This window comes from Erpetoichthys calabaricus, chromosome 11 (genome assembly GCF_900747795.2).
Source record: "Erpetoichthys calabaricus chromosome 11, fErpCal1.3, whole genome shotgun sequence".
Classification (NCBI taxonomy): domain Eukaryota; kingdom Metazoa; phylum Chordata; class Cladistia; order Polypteriformes; family Polypteridae; genus Erpetoichthys; species Erpetoichthys calabaricus.
This window is the reverse complement of record NC_041404.2, coordinates 61,192,723-61,198,722: the sequence shown is the minus strand read 5'-3', so window position 1 is coordinate 61,198,722 and position 6,000 is coordinate 61,192,723. Positions and strand designations below refer to the sequence as shown.

General features: G+C 44.2%; 1 protein-coding gene across 1 annotated transcript in view; it reads left to right on the top strand.

The window, feature by feature from the left end:
* Positions 1 to 4,530: 4,530 nt before the first annotated feature.
* The window catches only part of LOC114644494 (neuropeptide Y receptor type 6-like), a 44,324-nt gene continuing 42,854 nt past the window's right edge, over positions 4,531 to 6,000 (top strand). Inside the window, exon 1 of the mRNA XM_028792580.2 lies at positions 4,531 to 4,796. The gene's annotated coding sequence lies outside the window, so the exon portion shown is untranslated. The remainder of the gene's footprint in view (positions 4,797 to 6,000) is intronic.

Below are 6,000 nucleotides of genomic sequence, written 5' to 3'. Positions count from 1 at the left end.
ATAAACTTGTGTGAGCAGTAGTTCATATTAGAAAAAGTATTAATAAAGTTTATTGATTTATTTAAAACAGCGAGGAGGATCAACTATAGGGAGGAAGGGAAGTGGAGAAGTGCTCGGAGTAGCTCAGCATGTACAGTTTTCTTATTGAAAGTACTCCAAAAAACTGGTGTGACCACCTCTGTGTGCTTTTCTACATATCGAGAACTTCTCTGCAAAGCATTAAAGTCATTCAGGAGCGAAGGAACCGACGCCGGACTCTGGTTAGACGCAAGTAGCGCACTCCATTCAGCCGCACTTACAGCCTGCTGGCATCCAGAACACAGAGCTGTTAATCTATAGGCCTACATTTAAAAGTGATTCATTAGTTGAAAAAAATATTCTGTTAAATTAAACCTGCACAGCGAGTCACATCGTAGGCCACCATCTTGTTAAGGGGCAGTTGGGTATTGCCCGGCCACTCGTTGGTACAATGGCCACAATGAATGACAATTGGTACAATGACACACTAATGACAAGGACAGGCAGGAATCAACATAGTGAATAAATCAAATTAATTAAAGAAAATATCACAAACATAGGAAACACAGGGGGACTGCTGCGTTCAAGCTAGCAACTAGCAGTTGTCCTGTGTTTCCTCTTTTTGTGTTTTTTTCTATATTAATTGGATTTATTCACATATTGCATCCTGCTTTTTCCTGTCATTAGTGGTAAGTGTCATTATACGCATGCCGTTGATTGCCTTGACGCACATTTTCATGTCTAATTAATGAGCCTAACTGTGATTTTTAAGTGGCGCTGTTACAGTTGTATAAATTATAGTCGAACGCCATTTAGCCCTTTACATTGCCCATTACACATCGCAGTCAAATCCCATTCATTAGATATGGAAGTGTGCCAACTCTGCCAGTCACTTTCACCCTGCAGGTCCCCACGCTTGGCCGCGCAAAACTCAACTGCATCGTCACAAAGGCATCTGTCTTGTCACAAAATTGTCAAAACGAATGGCGGCCCGACATGACGTAGGCCTACCACCTTTGTACCGATGCAGGCAAGAGCGGCGTTTCGGGGTGTCCCCACGCCTAAGGCGGCCCCGCTTTTGAGGTGTCGGGTTTGAGCGGATTTGTCAAGTATTTGAGATGCTTCAAAGAAGAACCCTTTAATTAATCCTTTTCAAGGTCTAATTCCGTATATGTACGACTTTGAAAACATTCCGAAGTCCACCTTCATCGCCCGAAAACGGTCGCCAGTATAATCCCTTCCTAAAATAGGTGGAGCCCATTAGTCACTGGGTTGGCTTCTCCTATCTATAGAAAAAGACACAGCAGATCCCGATTAGACTCATAAACGACTCTTCCAATCGGAAGGCATGCAAGTAAGGTGAATTTTCGTCTCTGAATCTGGAAACTGGTAAGAGATTTCATGACGATACCTCTTCGTTAATTTCACAATTCCGGTCGAAACGCTGAAGCTCACATTTTATTTGTAGGCCATAAACATGTCCGAATATTAATGCAGAAAAACACGATAACCGGTCAGCGTGAGTTACGACTACGACGTCCTGCATATGGACACTCGGAATACCTACAATTTGGGTACTTTTCTAGACGAGGCTCCGCTACTTTTTGCATGACATCGCATTTCGCACTGTCGTGGTATTGTCATGAATTATGAATTGCACTTTTTTAATAGATTATATCCAGGGCCGGATTAAGACGAAATTGGGCCTGATGCTGCAGCGGAAAAAATGCCTATTTTTTTCTCGGCATTAGTGCCTGTGCATTCGACACTCACCGCACATGCGCACTTAGACCGACCAAGGAGCCTTAATTGCTTGCGACGCAACCAGCCAGCCTTTATTGAACATGAATAGTAAAAACGACGTAGTATCGTAATGTAACAACTCGAGATTAACCTCAAACTATGTAACATCAATATTCAATATCAATTGTCTGAAAAGTGCACTTAATGCAGAAAAGGCTAAACCAGATCAACTTAACCTTGGCATATTGTCACCCTAACTACTGCGCTAGTGCTGCTTATACTTATTGCTGTTTTTCGAGCCTTAGCAAGCGCGAATTCTTCCATCGTGTCAGTGAAGTCAAGGCTGCGCTGCAGCTCAATGCTCATAAGCGCCAGCATTCTTAGCCTTTCCTGCCCCATTGAGGACAGCAGCTCTCCTTTGACTATTCCCGACTTTGAGAAGCTCCCCTCGCCGGAGGCATTGGACACCATCATGCACAGATAGATGCGCAACCCAATCTCGACATTTGGAAATGTCTGAGAAAGATTCAACGATGACCAAAGCCTGTACATAGTAAGCTCTGCTGATTCGTTCACAGTCACCGGTTTCTGAGTGCGCATAAACGCGCAAAGAACAATAGGAACTGTATAATAAGTAACGCTGTGTCTAGGCGTCCGAAAGTCGGACTCCAAATTTCATTCTAAGAATTATTTTGAGGTTAATATAGCAAAGGAAAACTGTTCAGCTTCCAGAAAATTCTCGTCTGTTTTCATCTGGGCCTATTTCAGGAATGGGCCTAATGCTGCAGCATCAATAGCACCCACCTTAATCCGGCCACGATTATATCGTTATATTTTGATCAAGTCTAAGTGTTATCTTGCAAAAAATTAGCTGAATACTGTAATGAGAAAATCCGGTGTATGTTAACATTATTTTTTATTAAATTCGCGCGCAAGTTTATACAGTCCACACATGGTGGGTAGTGGGGTTGGTCAGCGCTTGGCCCCGCCTACCCCTAAAGCCGCCTCTGTGTGCAATGCTGGAGAGTATCAGTTGCTCCAGTTAAAGGATCAATTTTAATGATGCAAATTAAAATACACATTACAAAATGTTTTTGTCTTTCTGTTAACGTTGTGAATAACAAGAGGCGTGTTTTAAATGAGGACACTTTGAGTAAATGTCAGTGGGTGTCAGTTTTATTAAATACATCCAGCAATTTTTTTTTCAGTGATGGCATAAAGCAGTCTGTATGAGTTAAAGCAAATACAACGGAATAAAACTGCGTGGCGTGATTAACGGTTAAGGTGGGCTTTAGACCAGTTCTCAGGGTTTCAGCTCCTGATTATTGCGAGTTTCTCTCCCCACCTGTGACTTCTATCCCCCTAACGACCCCCACCAACCACCCCGTTCGCAAGCCCCCTCTTCCTTGCGTTTCGGCGTTACAGTATATGGTGATCGATAGCGAGGAAACTAGCTGACAGAAGTTAATTCAGTGGTTGGATTATTTATTTATTTATCCATTCATTATCCAACCCGTTCAATCCTAACACTGGGTCACGGGGGTCTACTGGAGCCAATCCTAGCCAACACAGGGCGCAAGGCAGGAAAGAAACCCCGGGCAGGGCGCTAGCCCACCGCATGGCACACACACACATACACCAAGCACACAACAGGGACAATTTAGGATCTCCAATGCACCTAACCTGCATGACTTTAGACTGTGGGAGGAAACTAGAGCACCCGGAGGAAATCTTTTATTTATTTATTTATCCATCCATCCATCCATTATCCAACCTGCTGAATCCGAACACAGGGTCACGGTGGTCTGCTGGAGCCAATCCCAGCCAGCACAAGGCAGGAACCAATCCCGGGCAGGGTGCCAACCCACCGCAGTTATTTATTTATCCATCCATCCATTATCCAACCCGCTATATCCTAACTGCAGGGTCACGGGGGTCTGCTGGAGCCAATCCCAGCCAACACAGGGTGCAAGGCAGGAAAGAAACCCCGGGTAGGGCGCCAGACCATATTTTTATTTATTTATTTATGAGTGGAGTTTGCACACGAGCTGTGTCAACAAGTACAGGTGACTGGGCGCGAACAGGTCGCCATCCGAACGAATCCCCATTCAGCGTCGTATGTTAGGCTCCGTCTGTAAAGATGTCGGGTCTCGAGTGGTGCCTCTGGGGGACAGGTAAGCCCTAGATGATGTCTCCCGTTTGTTGTTTGATCAGCCAGGCAATTGAAATCTTGGGATATGCTGCACGACGCTGCGCTAAGGCTTGTCATCGCAGTCTTTTCTCGGGGGTATCGCACCCGGTTTAGCCCCTTCACGTGTTTGCCGACTTTTTTTTTTTTTTTTTTTAAACACACAATGCATTGCGATGAAATCGAAGACCTCGGACTTTTATGGATGCATAGTCAACTGCTAAGTGAAAAATAACCTCTGATAACGAGCAGAGTTGAGGAAAATCTGACACCTTAGGGAATTCAATAAGCCCCCACGCACATTTTCACATCATTTCTTATGTAGGCGTTTGATTATATTAATTTTAAGTGTAGTTGCATTTTCGCAACATACGATTGATACTGAAAAAAGACTTCACACAAACGGAATAGCATCACCATCAAATGCACCGTTTCTTCGTTTTTTGCCCCCCCCCCCCCCCCCCCCGCCTTTCTTCATTGCGAATGGACGACTGTTGCCGTCGAGGTTGGGTTTTGTTTTGTGAATGCAGCGCTCGCCTGATTGCCTTGTCGCTCCGCCCCGCTGCTGGCTGATTGGTCCGCTCCGCATCGCGTCCGCCGCCTTTATAGCCTCCTCTGCTGTCTGCACGGAGAGGCTGCTCAGCGCCCGTCTCTCTGGACTCGATCGCCGTCGTTAATTCCAGCACTCTTTGCCTCCTCTGACGTTAAATGTCAAACTCTGAAGTAGCCCAAAAATAATTCATGCAAGTATAACGTTTCATTTGTGTATCCTTCAGCACGGGCTTGGCGGCTGCTGCGCTGCTCATCCTTCACTTGCTGTCTTCGCTGAGACGCCTGTCTGTATTTGGTAAGTCTATCTTTATAATGCGCATCTATCTGAAAAACGCGATTTGTTTTGAAAATAAATAAATAAATAAGGTCACAAACTCACGTTAAGTTTTCATTTCCTTTCATCACTATACATTGTGCGCATGCACACCGCAAAATCACCAAAATGAATCAATATGGAAATACTGTATGCGCTATTAAGGATTATTTTAACACTGGAGGAGTTTAACACTTGGTAATTTTGATGCGAAAAGGTGTTTTTTAATTTCAAATTCATTTTTGCTCTTACGATTTCTTTCTTCCACCCTTCCAATGACTCCAATGACCCCCCCTTCTCCATTATCATTTCGGCAGATCTTACCATTTGTTTGTCTATCTGCGATATTTAATGATGGCTTAACTTTCTCGTTTTTAAAACTGCGCAACTACATCCATCCATTATCCAACCCGCTATATCCTAACTACAGGGTCACGAGGGTCTGCCGGAGCCAATCCCAGCCAACACAGGGCGCAAGGCAGGAAACAAACCCTGGGCAGGGTGCCAGCCCACCGCAGGGCACAACTAAATTGCTAATGATATCTTCATCACTTCAATGAGGGGTTGACGAGCCTTCTCCATGCAGGTTGGTCCTTCTCAGCCGGACCTTTATCCTTCATGTCGTCTTCTCCTTTATCTCTCGACCTCTGGTTTGATTTCCTTGCACTTTTTCTTTCCCTTTCCCATCACTTTTTTGCCCACCTATTTATTGTCTCCCCTTATCACATAACCATGCTGTTCCAACCTACTTTCCTGTAGTTTCTTGGTTACTCTTACAGTAAATCATTTGTCTTCCAACATTTCTCATTTTCTGCCACATCCATCTTCTCTGGCGCTCCCTTTATTGCCTATCACTCTTACAAATGCGCGTTCTTCAATGGCACTTTACTGAGTTGTGTGGCTCCTCGTAGAGCCATTGCTCAACAAAGCACCATTTCATTGTGAGACGAGCTCTTTGCCTGTGAAGTTGTCTCTTGGTGCTTCCTAATACATAGAAAAAATTCTAAAATCTATAATGTATGACAGGCTACCTAGCGGGGCACTAGCAGAATTAGAGAACTTTGCCCATGTTGCTATATGTACGCAGCAAAAACCAGGAGCCATTGGTATTTCACACATCTGTTGCCATCTATTCTCAGTCATTTACTGTGTAAGTTTAAGGATCTAAATAGATAAATAGTTCTTT